Source organism: Stenella coeruleoalba (genome assembly GCF_951394435.1).
Source record: "Stenella coeruleoalba genome assembly, chromosome: X".
In the NCBI taxonomy this organism is placed as follows: Eukaryota; Metazoa; Chordata; class Mammalia; order Artiodactyla; family Delphinidae; genus Stenella; species Stenella coeruleoalba.
Genome location: NC_137152.1, coordinates 84064786 through 84078752, shown reverse-complemented (window position 1 = coordinate 84078752; position 13967 = coordinate 84064786). Strand labels below are relative to the sequence as shown.

Here is a 13967-nt window from a genome sequence, read left to right as displayed (position 1 = left end):
TGTTCATGTCTTTCATCCATTTTATAATTGGATTAAGAGGCAAGAAGTTACCTCTAGAGAGCTGCCCTGGCTCTGGCTAACAAGCAGAGTAAGAGAATGTGAGGCCCCTCGAGACTCACTTTTCTTGACAGGGAGGGCAGAAGTGGGGCTGAAGCTATTAAATGTTCCTTAAATTAGGACTGAACTTGGATATGGAACAGGATTAAGAGGTGGGGGCATCTCTGGGTCCATCTGTGGAGATCTGGATAGGGCAGAAAAAGAAGGGGCATATGGGGTAGAGGAAAAACAGTGGAAGGAGGGAGATACGGGGGGATGCCTTCTAAACGATGCTAGATTCATCACTCTCAGCCTGCTCAATGGAGTGCAAAAAACTATTCTCCTAGACCTGTGGTTTTCAACTCTGGATATCCATTAGGATCCCCTCGAATGCTCAGATTCAACCAACTGAATCAGAGCCTCTAGGGATAAGCCCAGTCATCAGTATCTTTAAGGTTCACCTCAGTTGTTTCTAATGAGCTGTCAAACTTGAAAACCTTATCTGATGGTGTATTAGTTTGCTATGGCTGCCATAACAAGACACCACAGGCTGAGTAGCTTAAACAACAGAAATTTATTTCTCACAGTTTTAAAGGTTAGAAGTCCAAGATCCAGGTGTCCACAGGTTTGGTTTCTTCTGAGGCCTCTCTCCTTGGCTTGCAAATGGCCTCCTTCTTACTCCTTCTTCACATGGCTGTCCCTCTGTGCACACACCCTGGTATCTCTTTATGTGTCCTAAACTCCTCTTATAAGGAAACCAATCATATTGGATTAGTGTCTACCCTAACAGCCTCATTTTAATTTAATCACCTCTTTAAAGGCCCTATCTTCAAACACAGTCACATTCTGAGGTACTGGGGGTTAAAGCTTCAACATATGAATTTGGGTAGGACACAGTTCAGTCCACAACAGATGGTATGAGAAATACCTTGGTCTGAGAAATTCATCTCCCTTTTAGCCACCTTCCTGGAACTACTATACAACACTTCTGCCATCACCTCAATAGGTAGAAGTCGGTCATGTGACCATCCTTGGCTGCAAAGGAGGCTATAAATGTCGTCTTTTACTGGAAACATTACTGTCGCAAATAAATTGGGGATTCTTTTATTAGGAAAGAAGGAGAATAGGTATAGAACATATGCTACACTTTCATACCCAAGACAGCTAGAAGCACTACCTCAATTATCATGTCCTTTCTACCCAGTTTTCCAACCACAGTTTTCATGGGTTTAAACAAAACTGCTGCTTCAGAGACACCTGAGCTTACTCTCCCATCCTCCCAAATCCCATGTCCCAGACTATGCCTGAGTCCTCACTACTTAGCATACGTAATCTACATCATTCACTCACTCAGTCATTCATTCAACAAATATTTATTGGTTACCAGTGATATGTGAGGCACTGTGATAGGCACTGGAGATAAATCAGAGAACCTGACAGACAGGGTCATGGTTCTCATGGAGCTCACATTCTACAGGGGTTGATACACTCAAGATTTGAGAGCCATTAAGAAAATAATATGGGAAAATGTGACAGAGAATGACTAGGGTGGGGAAGGCAAGGAAGGATTTTCTGAAGACGTAACTTAGATTTAATATTGAAATAACAACAAGTACACAGTCAGCAGTGGGCAGATATAGGAGCTGAGCCCTTGAGGCAGAGGGAAGAGCAAGACGAAAGGCCCTAAGATATGGGCAAGCTTGGCAGTTTTAAGGAACAGCTTGTATGCCAGTGTGTATTGGGAGGACAGTGTTAGAAAATGAGGTGAGAATGGTAGGAGGGGCCCAATAACAGAAGGTCCTGTGGGCCATGGGAAGGACTCTGGGTTTTGTTCTTATTATGATGGAGCCATTGGGTGCTTTCTGAAAGGAAGGGAATTATTATTATAATCTACCTTATTAAAGCTCATTCTAAATGTTCCTTGGAGGACAGACTGAAATAGAGCAACTGTAAGATCAAGAGACAAGATTAGGAGGCTACTACACACATGACAGTGAGAGGTTACAGTCACGTAGACTACAGTCGTAGCAATGGAAGGGGTGAGATGGGGTTTGAGATGAGATGTATCTTGGAAGTACTGAACTTGTTGATGAAGTCCACGTTTGTGGTAAGGATAGAGAGGAATTAAGTGTGTCTCTTGGAATTTGGATTTTTGCAGCTGGGTTAGGGTGGTTTTCTTCGATGGGGAAATGAATGGAAGACCAGCTTTGGTGCAATGCCAGGAAACTGACCGTTCTGTTTTGACCATGTCGTTTGTGGAGCCTATGAAAAATCTGGGTGGGGAGCATGTGGTTGGATGTATAAGTCAGGAGATCCTGAGAATATTCTTGGCTGTGGCAAAAAAAAAAAACCCAAAAGAAACAAAAAAAACAAGCATGCAAGCAAGCAAACGAAAAACCCAACTGTACAGTTCAATCTGAAAATACAGGTTGATTCCACATATGAGCATGACACAGCTCTAGATTCTGGAAGGGATACAAAGACATATTAAAAACCAACTTCACTGAGCTATAATTTCTGTTCAACATAATGCATCCATCTTTTTTTCTTTTTTTTTTTTGGCTGTGCTGCGCACCTTGCAGGATCTTAGTTCCCCAACCGGGGATCGAATCTAGGCCCCTTGCAGTGAGAGCACCGAGTCCTAACCACTGGACTTAGCTGTAAGCCTAAGGCTCTGACCTGCCAGGGGCTACGAACTGTCAGACAAGAAAGATATATGTGTGGAATATAACTATCATTCATCCACTTATTCATTCATTCATGCACCTAGTGCATGTCAAGCTTAGTGCTAAGAAGGGAAGATAGGACCATGAACAAATTCAGACAATATCTCTGTCTTAACGGAAGATTAGTAGTCGAAATAGGGAACTGCACGTGGCTCTGCTTGCTAAATAGTAAGGGAGGTATTTGGTGAGATAATTGGGGCTCCAAAAGGTCTAACCCCAGTGCACAGACGCAACTCTTCCCCTTCTGCATGTCTCATTGACAATGCTGTGGCATGACCTAGAACATAGAGCTGTTAGAATAGAATGAGCCTGAATATTCTGTGCATAAATGGCTGAGGAATCAGCTTTCCAAACCTTCCACCCAGCAATCAGCCCTGATTATGTGCAGAAGTAGATCTCAATTTCATTTAATTCTCACAGTTGGAGTTGTATGCCTAATTATTTTGTCTCTGTATCTAATTAAGAAGCTGAGGATAAGAAGGGTGAAGTATCTTGGAAGAAAATAGCAGATCTATTGATAAGAGGAAAGTGTTAGATTTTAAGCTGTGAGCTACTAACTACTGTGGAATACTAGTTCCCATCCTTTAGGTCCAGGCTGAGGTAGTAGCAATGCAAATTTCTCAGTCAAATGCCTGGGATTCATTGGCCATTCGAGAATTTTAGGAACTGGAGAAGCTATAGGAAAATGAAAGCCTAACATACAGTCCTCGTGCTTGCTCCGCATCATTGTTCCTGGCTCTGCTCTCTTGTTTTCTATGATAACGTCATCTTAACATTAGGTTTTGTTATTGACTGAACTGTGTTCTCCCAAAATTCATATCCTGAAGCCCTAATTACCAGTGCCTCAGAATGTGACTGGATTTGGAGATAGGGCTTTTAAACGGTGATTAAGTGAATTTAAGGCTGTTAGGGGATACGTTAATCCCATCTGACTGGTGTGCTTATAAGAAGAGGAGTATAGGACACACAGAGAGACAGCAGAAGTGTGTATACAAAGAGGGACAACCATGTGAAAAAGCAGCAAGAAGATGGCCATCTTCAAGCCAAGGAGAGAGGCCTTAGAAGAAATCACCCCTGCTCACACCTTGATCTTGTACTTCTAGCCTCCAGCACTGTGAGAAACAAATTTCTGTTGTTAAGCCACTTAGTCTGTGGTATTTTTGTTGTGGCAGTCTGAACAGTCTAATACAGGCATTATGAACGTGTTTCAGTAGTTCATGAAGCAGGTAGAGTAGACTGTCAGAAAGGATGAAAATAAAGTGATGGTAAAAAATACCAATGATCAGTAAAACTGAAAGAAACGTGGTTAATTTGTATTACTATCAGGCAAAATAGACATCAAGCGATTGCAACCAAGAAGGCTACTATCAAATCATAAAAGAAAATGTATTAAGAAGATAACAAATTCTGAACTTACATTCACCTGATAACATATCTTCAAAAACATATATAGCAGTAAGTAACAAAGTTACAAGTAATAGAAAGTAAAATCCACTTTTGTGTATACGATAAGGAAAGATACTTGCTTATATAACTGAGAGCCCAGAGGTAGAGGAGACTTTAGGTTAGTTGATCCAGTGGCTCAAAGATATAAAGACTCAGGCCCAATCTTGAACCAATGACTGTGACTAGGGACATAGGATTATTGCGTGAGATCTAGAGTAACTCTGGTCTCACCCTTGGAACTAGCAGGCAAATTCCCCCCAAACATGTGACTGTATGAGGGAGGAAATGCACTAATGAAAATTTGAGACCACTTAGGAATGTATATTGCATAGGTAAAGAAAAATATTCACCTTCAGGCACCATTTGAAAGCACAATTATCAGTATGAGCATAATACCCACAGTACTCAAGCTCAAATGGTTTTCAACTACTATGTCTTTCCAGGTAACAAATACTTCTATTCAGGAAATACCTACATTGAATTAGCGAATGGGTAGCTACAAAGCGCTAGAGCTCTCACCCCTGCAGTAAGTTTAGGAAGGACCACAAAGGCATCCATGGTAGCGTACCGAAATCTCTTTTTCTTTCTCAAATTTTTGGCAAAGCTTTCTCTTTACTATCGTACTTTGATATTATTGTGTCAGGATAGTTTGACTAGAAGGGAATGGATTCTTTATAGTTACAATTTTATCAAGTATTACCATTCTGTACACATACAACACAGAGTTCATAAAGGTATGAAAGGTGAGAAGCAAGAAAATTGTCAACATTTATGATCAGCAACAATTTTCTTTAAAGAGCACCATTAAATTTCAATATGGAATATCTTTAAAAGCTTCAAGCTTTTAGAAGAAATCCAGTCTCATGAAAATGTAATAAAATTAAAGAACATCTTCTGTTAATGTACATATTTGTAAATATGCAAAAAGGAATATTCCTCTGGGAACACTAGCCCAAGAACCACCGCAGCCCTGCCGCCTGGCATACCAGGACCCAGCCCATAACACCAACAGGCTGGCACCAGCTCTGGGACACATTGGACCCCTCAACCAGCTGCTCCTGGATCTGGCCCCACTCACCAGTGGGATGGTGCCAGCTTTGGGACACCCCATACCCAGCCATGTCAGGAACTGGCCCCACACACCAGCAAACCGGCACCAGCTTCAGGAATCCAAGGCCCTGCAGCCAGAGACCCAGGGACCTGGCTCTGCCCACCAGCGAGCCAGCACTAGCTCCAGGACTCCCTGGGCCACAGCCCCACCCACCAGCAGGCCAACACCAGTTCCAAGACACCCCTCAGCCAGCTGTCCTGGGATCCAGCCCCACTCAACAGTGGGCCAACACCAGCTTTTGGACACCCCCAAACCCGGAAGCCAGCCATGTGGAGCTGGCCCTGCCCACCAGCAGGCTGACACTAGATACAGGACCTCTAGCCCCACCACCACCCACTGCAGAGCCTAGCACCACCCACCAGTGGGCCAGCGCTAATCCCGGGACTTCATGGGGCACTTCAGCCAGCAGCCTCATGACCCAGCCTCACTCGCCAGTGGCCACCAGCCTCTGCACAAGGCAGGGCCTGGCAACCCACTGGACCAGGGGCCAGCCACACCTACCACACCACCCACAGTAGTGTGCTGGTCACAGCAGAAGGACACATGCAGCCCTAACAGGGGGCACCCTTAGAGCATATAGCTCTGGTGACCAGAGAGGAGAGCTTGGCTGGGACACACAGCATGTCTCCTACAAAAAACCACTTCTCTACGGTTGGGAAATGGAGCCAACCTAACAGACACAGAGAAATAAAATAGCAAATTGGACAAAATGAGGCAACAGAGGAATCTATTCCAAACAAAGGAACATGATAAAACCCCAGAAGAAGAACAAAGTGAAGTGGAGATAGGCGATCTACCTGATAAAGAGTTCAGGGTAATGATCATAAAGATGTTCAAAGAACTCAGGAGATGATTGGATGAACAGAGTGAGAAGTTTTTAACAAAGATTTAGAAAATATGAAGAAGTACCACACAGAGAAGAATACAATAACAGAAATGAAAAATACACTACACGGAATCAACAGTAAATGAAATGATGCAGAGGAATGGACGAGCAAGCTGGAAGACTGAGTAGTAGATATAACTGAAGCAGAATTGGAATAAAGAAAAAAGAGAAAAAGAAATAGGACAGTTTAAGAGACCTCTGGGACAACAGCAAGTGTACTAACATTTGCATTATAGGGGTCTGAGGAGAAGAGAAAGAGAAAGAGAAAGAGAAAGGAGCAGAGAACATATTTGAAGATGTGATAGCTGAAAACATCCCTAACCTGGGAAAGGAAAGAGATATCCAGGTTTAGTAAGCACAGAGAGTCCCAAACAGGGTCAAGCCAAAGGAGACCACACCAAGACACACTGTAGTTAAAATGGCAAAAATTAAAGGTATCAGAGCAATTGGAATGAATCCAACTGGATCACAGAGTATGATCCTTTTTAATGTAGCGTTGGGTTCAGTTTGCTAATATGTGGTTGAGGATTTTTGCATCTATATTCTTCACAGATATTGGCCTGTAATTATCTTTTTTGGTAGTATCTTTGTCTGCTTTTGGTATCACGGTGATGGTGCCTTCATGGAATGAATTTGGGACTGTTCCCTCCTCTTCAATCTTTTGGAAGAGTTTGAGAAGTATAGGTGTAATTTCTATGTATGTTTGGTAGAATTTACTGGTGAAGCTGTCTGGTACTGGACTTTTGTTTGCAGTGAGGTTTTTTTGTTTTGTTTTAATAACAGATTCTATTTCACTTCTAGTGATTGGTCTGTTCAAATTATCTGTTTCTTCTTGACTCAAATTTGGCAGGCTGTATATTTCTAGACACTTGTCCATTTCTTCTTGGTTGTCTAATTTGTTGGCATGACACTGTTCATAGTATTCTCTTATGTGTTTTGGTTTTTGTGGCTTTTTTTTTTGTTTTTTTGTGGTATTGGTTGTTGCTTCTGTTTCATTTCTTATTTTGTTTATTTGGGCCCTTTCTCTTATTTTCTTGGTGAGCCTGGCTAGAAGTTTGTCGATTTTGTTTGTCTTTTCAAAAATCTAGCCCTTGGTTTTATTGATCTTTTCTATTTTTATCTCTATTTTATTTCTTTCCCTCTGATCTTTCCCAAAGAAGTGACTTTGGGATTTTTTTGGTACTTCCTTTTCTAATTCTTTTTCTCTTTCTGTTTATTTGAGATTTTTCTTGTTCCTTGAGGAAGGCCTGAATCGCCATGTACTTCCCTATGAGAACTGCTTTTGCTGCATCACATAGATTTTGGAAGGTTGTGTTTTCATTGTCATTTGTTTTGAGGTATTTCCTGATTTCTTTGATTTCATCATTGACCCACTGATTTTTTGGTGGCATGTTGTGCAGTCTCCATGTATTCGTTGTTTTCCCATTTGTCTTTCTGTGGTTGATTTCTAGTTTCATAACACTGTGGTTATAAAAGATGCTTGAAGTCATTTCTATCCTCTTAATTGTGTTGAGGTTTGTTTTTTGACCTAGTATGTGGCCTCTCCTAGAGATCGTTCCTTGAACGCTTGAAAAGAATGTGTATTCTGTTTATGGGGGTGATGTAGTGTCCTGTAGATATAAATTAAGTCCAAGTGGTCTACTGTGTCATTTAGGGTCTCTGTTGCTGTGTTGATTTTCTGTCTGGAAGATGTGTCCATTGATGTCAGTGAGGTGTTAAAGTCTCCTAGTATCATAGTATTCCTGTTAATTTCTCCCTTTATATTTGTAACTATTTGTTTTATATATTTAGGTGCTCCTATATGGGCTGTATATATGCCAACTAGTGTAATATCCTCTTCTTTATTGATCCCTTTATCATTATATAATGTCCTTCTTTGTCTTTGTTTTAAGTCTATTTTGTCTGATATCTGTACTGCTAAGCCCGCTTTCTTGTTGTTTCCATTTGCATGAAATAGCTTTCCATCTCCTCACTTTCAATGTGTCTGTGTCTTGTGCCCTGAAGTGAGTCTCTTATAGGCAGCATATTGTACATTCTTGTTTTGTTTTTTTATCCATTCAGCCACTCTGTCTTTTGATGGGAGTATTTAGTCCACTGATATTTAAAGTAATTATTGATAAGTATGTACTTACTGCCATTTTAAACCTTGTTTCCCAGTTGACTTTGTAGTTCTGTATATCTTTCACTTTGGCCATTTTAATTATGCTACGTCTTGGTGTCACTCTATTTGGGTTCTTCTTGTGTGGGACCCTCTGCGCTTCCTGTACCTGGATATCGGTTTTCTTCTTTAGGTTTGGGAAGTTTTCAGCCATAATTTCTTCAAATACATTTTCTATCCCCTTTGCTCTCTCCTCTTCTTCTGGTACCCCTATTATGCATATGACTGTGCACATTATGCATATGATTATGCATATTACGCATGCTTTATATTATCCTATAGATCTCATATGTTTTCTTCATTTTTTAAAATTTGTCTTTCTGTCTGCTGTTCTGATTTGGTGATTTCCATTATTCTATCTTCCAGATCACTTATTTATTCTTCTGCTTTGGTTAGTCTGCTATTTATTGCTTTTAGTTTGTTTTTTATCTCGGCAATTGAGTTGTCTAGTTTTGATTGATTTCTCTTTAGAGTTTCTAGTTCCTTGTTGCAGGGATCTGCATTTCTATCAATAATCTTTCTTAATTTCTTTAGCCTTTTTCTTACCTCCTTTCTGAATCTGGGGACTAGTAGACTGGTGAGGTCTCTTTCATTATTTGTTCCTTCAGGGGATTTCTCTTGTTCTTTTTGTTGGGAAGAGTTCTCTGTTTTTCATTCCACTTAACTTTCTTTCTCTCTGAATTTAGGAGAAGCATGAATCTACTGTGTTCTTGAAGGGGTGTTTTTAGGTTGGAGGATCCCTGTGTAGACGGTATGAGTCCAATATTTTTTGTGCAAGGGCTGGTTTTGGTGTGGGTGCGTGCCATGTATTTCCTTAAAGTGTGCTGGCCCTTGTTCCCTTGATAGGGGGTGTGTTTGAAGTTGTGTTGACCAGAGCCTGCACTGGTTGTTGGCTGGGGCCTCCTCTTTGCTCGATGGGTGTCACAGCCCTGTTGGGGCTGGGGTCTGCTTCCCAGCTGTTGGAGTAGAAGCCCTGAGGTTCAGGTTCAGTCAGGTTCCCTTGCCCCTGAGCACATGCCCTGATGCAAAGAGGTGACCACTGAAGCTAATGAGGTCCGTGTGGTCACCGCAAACCTATGTGCCTCCCCTGCAGGCATCTATCTATGGTCCTGCCCAGAAGCAGCCCAAGGTTGCATCCCTTTCTCTGTTGTGTTTTCATCCCAGACCTAGTGCTGGGCTGTGGTGTGGAGTAGGCTGGTGCTGGCGGCCGCGGACCTGTGGCTACAGGAATTGAGGTGGTTGTGCCGCTGCCTGGAACCTGGGCTGCCTCTGTGGCAGACCTCTCCCAGGACCTGTCAGCTCCAGATCTGGCTCCAAGCTATGGTGTAGAGTGAGCGGGGCCAGTGTGTTCCCACCGTGAAATAAACGACATGCAGTGCCCAGCTGCTGTGCCTTTCCATGGCGCCATCTGGTGCATGTGCTGGCAAAGTCCACCACGGCCAGACCTGCCCCCACTGTGTGCACACTGACAATGGGCACTGTGGCAGGACCTGCCCCCACTATGTGTGGGCCACAATGGGCTCCTTGGTTTGACCCAGACCATACACCAGGCCCTCCGGGCTGTCTCCACACATCTAGATCAAGTCCTCTCCCTGAATGTGTACCTAAGATTCAATGCTCAGCTGCTGTGTGCATCTGAGGCCCCACCACCTTGTGTGTGCTTTGGGTTGGGAAGTGCAGCAAGGCAACAGCTGCCAGTGCCAGTCTCTCTCTGCCCTGATTGTTAGCAAGCCAGCATCCATGCATTCCTTGTGAGTAGAATTTAGGCTTTTGCAGCCCCTCCAACTATCCCAGGGCTTTTCTATCAGGCAAGGGGGATCCCCAGGGCAAGTGTCTGCCTATGTGTATCTTTCCTCCTTTACAGATCTCTCCCAGGGGTGCCAGGACCGTCCTCATGCCTTTAAAATTATTTTCTGTCCTTCCTGGATACGTAGAGATATTCCTTGCAGCTTTGGTTGTGTAGGAGATCTTCTGCCAGTTTCCAGTTGGCTTTCTGTGAGAACTGCCTCACGTGTAGGGGTATTTTTATTGCGTTTGTGGGGAGAGGTGAGCTCCACATACTCCTACTCCACCATCTTGATACCCCTCCCTATTTGGGAGACTTTGAATTGCATCAAAGTGTCCCATATAAAAACAGATACACTAGACTAAATTAGAATTTCAGAATCCAGTGATAGTCAACTATTGCAAGTGCCTGTCAGTTTTTAGAGAGCACAGGATATGCCATGTTTTTCCAGATTTTGTGGGGAAAAAAAGGTAGAGCATCATGTACATTTTAGATTATCATTGGACCCAAACAGGCTACATGAAGTAGATAATTAAAAATCATCTGGTGATGTTATGGAAATGCAAAGTTCATTGATAGAACTTAGTCCTCAAAGCCTGCTTTTATTCTAAAGAAAACTGGCAAAGGTCACTCATTTACATCATATGGGAACATATCCACCAGCAGTAGATGGCAGTGTGATATCGTAACAAGAAAACAATGTGGCTGTTTATGTAAAAACCCATCTCACAATACTTTCAAAGACTATAGTTAGAATTATTTGGGGGGGCTGGCATAAAAATAGTTACAATGAGTGGATAACAAGAGCCAAGCTAGGACCACTTCAATTCTCCCTGTCTAATAATTTTTAAAGCCTTGAAACACACTTATTTAATTTTTAAGTGGTCTTCACGCGGATGCGATTTTCAAACTGTACCAGAGAATCATACCATCACAAATGACATAGTTTATGAGCAAAAACCCTGTAAGGAATCCCTGTCTTCTCGCCCCTTTTCATTCTTTGTCCTCAAAAGAAGTTTTCACGGTGGATGTAATTTTCTGTTTCCAGGCTGTGGTAGTCCCCAGGAATGGGCTCATCACCTAGAGCTGTTAAAATTTACACTGTGCTGGGGGAAGGGAGCACACTGAGTACTCTGACAGGGAGCACTACCTACAATTGTTTCTCTTCTTTCCCATTGCTTGACACTGACAGTAAAGTCACTTCTAGTTAATTAACGAGCTTCTTAAAGGAACAAAGAAAAACATGTTTCGATTACCATTTCTATAAAGGCACAGCAATATCTCATAAGTTCTATTGGATAATGTTACCAGATTAAGTCAATTTTACTTTCTGAAAGTAAATTCACATAGGATCTCTACTTGAGTTGTACATATTTGTGTTTGAACCAAAAGCATTTGAGTATTTGTGTTTAATTTAGCAGCATCACAAATGTCTGTTATTCTCCTTTCCCATTTCTCTGTGTTAAACAAAGCCACTAGCACTGACCTCCTAAACGTCCACCCCAAAACAGAAATATAAAAGAAGTAAAAGTTGTTCCCAGTAAACCTTGCCAAACAACATTCAAGAAAAATAGCTTATCAGCCTGCCTCACCTAAACAAACACAGCACCTGATACATGCAGTGCCTAAACTGCCTAGCTCATATAAGCTGTGTTCATACAGGTGTTTACCCATAGCCTTAGCGTCCCTTCCCCAATGTATGTTACAAAGAGCTGACGGGCACCCACTGGTGTAACTAAATATATTTTTAAATCCTAAAATAACTCCTGGTAATCATCACAGGGAAAGAATAAATGATACGACCTTTAGTTCTGACAGGAGAATATCTGACCCTTCCCAAGTAAAGTTATAATTAGAACTCCAGGGTTTGCCTTTTGGTGAAAGAAGTTGACCTCAATCACCATTAGTGGATTTGCCCATTACAGAAGCTACAGTTGGGACAGACATCAGGTCTTGCTGTTGGATTCCATCCAGTGATTGTATACAGATGCTTCCTAAATGCATCTTGAGGTTTCATAATAGGCTCTATCGTAAACACGTGGCTCCGTTTTCATACCCTGCATTTACATGTGTCCCATAAATAATTTTCCAAAATTATCTAAGTAACAGCAATGTGCCCAAACAGAGTCACTCCAAAAAATCACTGCTTCTTTCAACAGGCTTAGAACTACAAACACAGTCTGTTATCCTTACTAGTATGTTCAAATTTAACCATGGTACAAAATTTGGTCTGTTGTATTTTCTTCAGGTTATATATGTAGCCATGCCACGTTGCAGGGTGCCGGCAAAATAATCCCACTGCTTGTATAGCATTAAGTTTGCCTAAGCCAGCAAACAGGCAAGATCACATCAAATCTCTTTTGGATATACAGACAGATCTTCCGTTCTCCGTACCAATCAGCAAAAGAGGTGTTTGTAAAGCTGCAATAAGAAAAAAAACACCAAAACTATATTGTATATTCTCCTTTCCCTTTCTCTGTCCTTTCTAGGAAGATGCAAACAAAATATAAATGCAGTAATATCTAATTCAGATTCTGCTCACTTTTAACTTTTGGAATTCGGTAAAGAGCCATAAAGTCTGCACTTTTTCTCTTTAGAGAAAAAGAGCCATAAAGTCTGCAATATTTCTCTTTAGAGTGTTTAAAAATAAAAGAAGGAAACGTTTTCAACTAACGTCTAGCATTTTATACCAACTTTTATATACAGAAATACTTCACTTATTAAGGATAAGTTTATATTTATACCTTAAAATGAATTCGAGGGCCTTACCTGGCTTCAGCTTGGATTCGTTCTAATTACTGGTAGTACTGGAAATTATTTAAATGGCACTTTAAAGAGGTCCTCTATGATCTCAACTTTTCAGTAACTGCGGATGGCTTTCCAGTTAGTCTGAATAAGGAAGGCTGAATTATTCTTAATTTTCTTTGGAGACTCTTGTGGGTGATCAAAACACAAAGTCTGGAGCCAGGGTGCCTGGGAGTAAACCCTGGTTTGGCACCTATAGGTTCAGTTACCTCTTAGGCAAGTGACTTAACACATCTGTGCTTCCACTTTCTCATCTGTGAAAACTGGAATAATAATCATAGTACCTCGTTTATAGAATTGCCAGTATTAAAGGAGTTGACGTTTTAAAGTGCCTGACACATAGTAATCATTATATACATTTGTTTTTCAAATTAACAGCTAAAATTCACTTATTGAGTTTGCTTTAATTTCTCTTAGACTTGCATGAAATTACGGCAACAAAGCTTACCTGTACCCACCGCTTAGGTTTTTGAAGCGGTCCCTAAAATATGGCAATGGTTATGGATTTAGGGAGGACCTAGTCCATTGCTATGTGTTAATTTATGTGTTAAATTTCACGTGTTATAGGGAAACAGAATTAGCACACGAAAGAAGCACATTAGCACATTAAAAGGGGGCTGGGGCAGGTGAAGCCAGCCTGTGTTCTGAGGAAGATCATCGGGAGGCACCACCATCAACGGGAAGCCCAGGAATGTGGGCAATCTCAGGTCTCCAGGTCTCGTGAAGAGAACGGCCTCCTGAAACATGCAGCCGGGAGAACCCTGCTGTCACTATCCTACACTCAGGAGGCTGACCCAGCTTTTGAGCACCGTGGGCTCCTAAGGCTATGGTCACGCGGATGCGGCCATCAAGTGGCAGGCCCTGACAGATATGTGGCAGGCCCAGACCTACTGGCCATGTCAGCACCATGAGCCCTTAAACCCTGAGCTCGTGTAGTCTCTCTGGACCTATTGCCACTATGATCATGTGGTAGATCCAGCTTTTCAAGTCGCTACAGCATGGCAGACTCCTAA

The 13967-nt window shown here is 41.9% G+C and overlaps 1 protein-coding gene across 1 annotated transcript in view; it reads left to right on the top strand.

Annotated features, from left to right (window-relative positions):
• The window catches only part of LOC307180627 (uncharacterized protein), a 122965-nt gene that overhangs the window by 34511 nt on the left and 74487 nt on the right, over positions 1 to 13967 (top strand). The window lies entirely within an intron of this gene.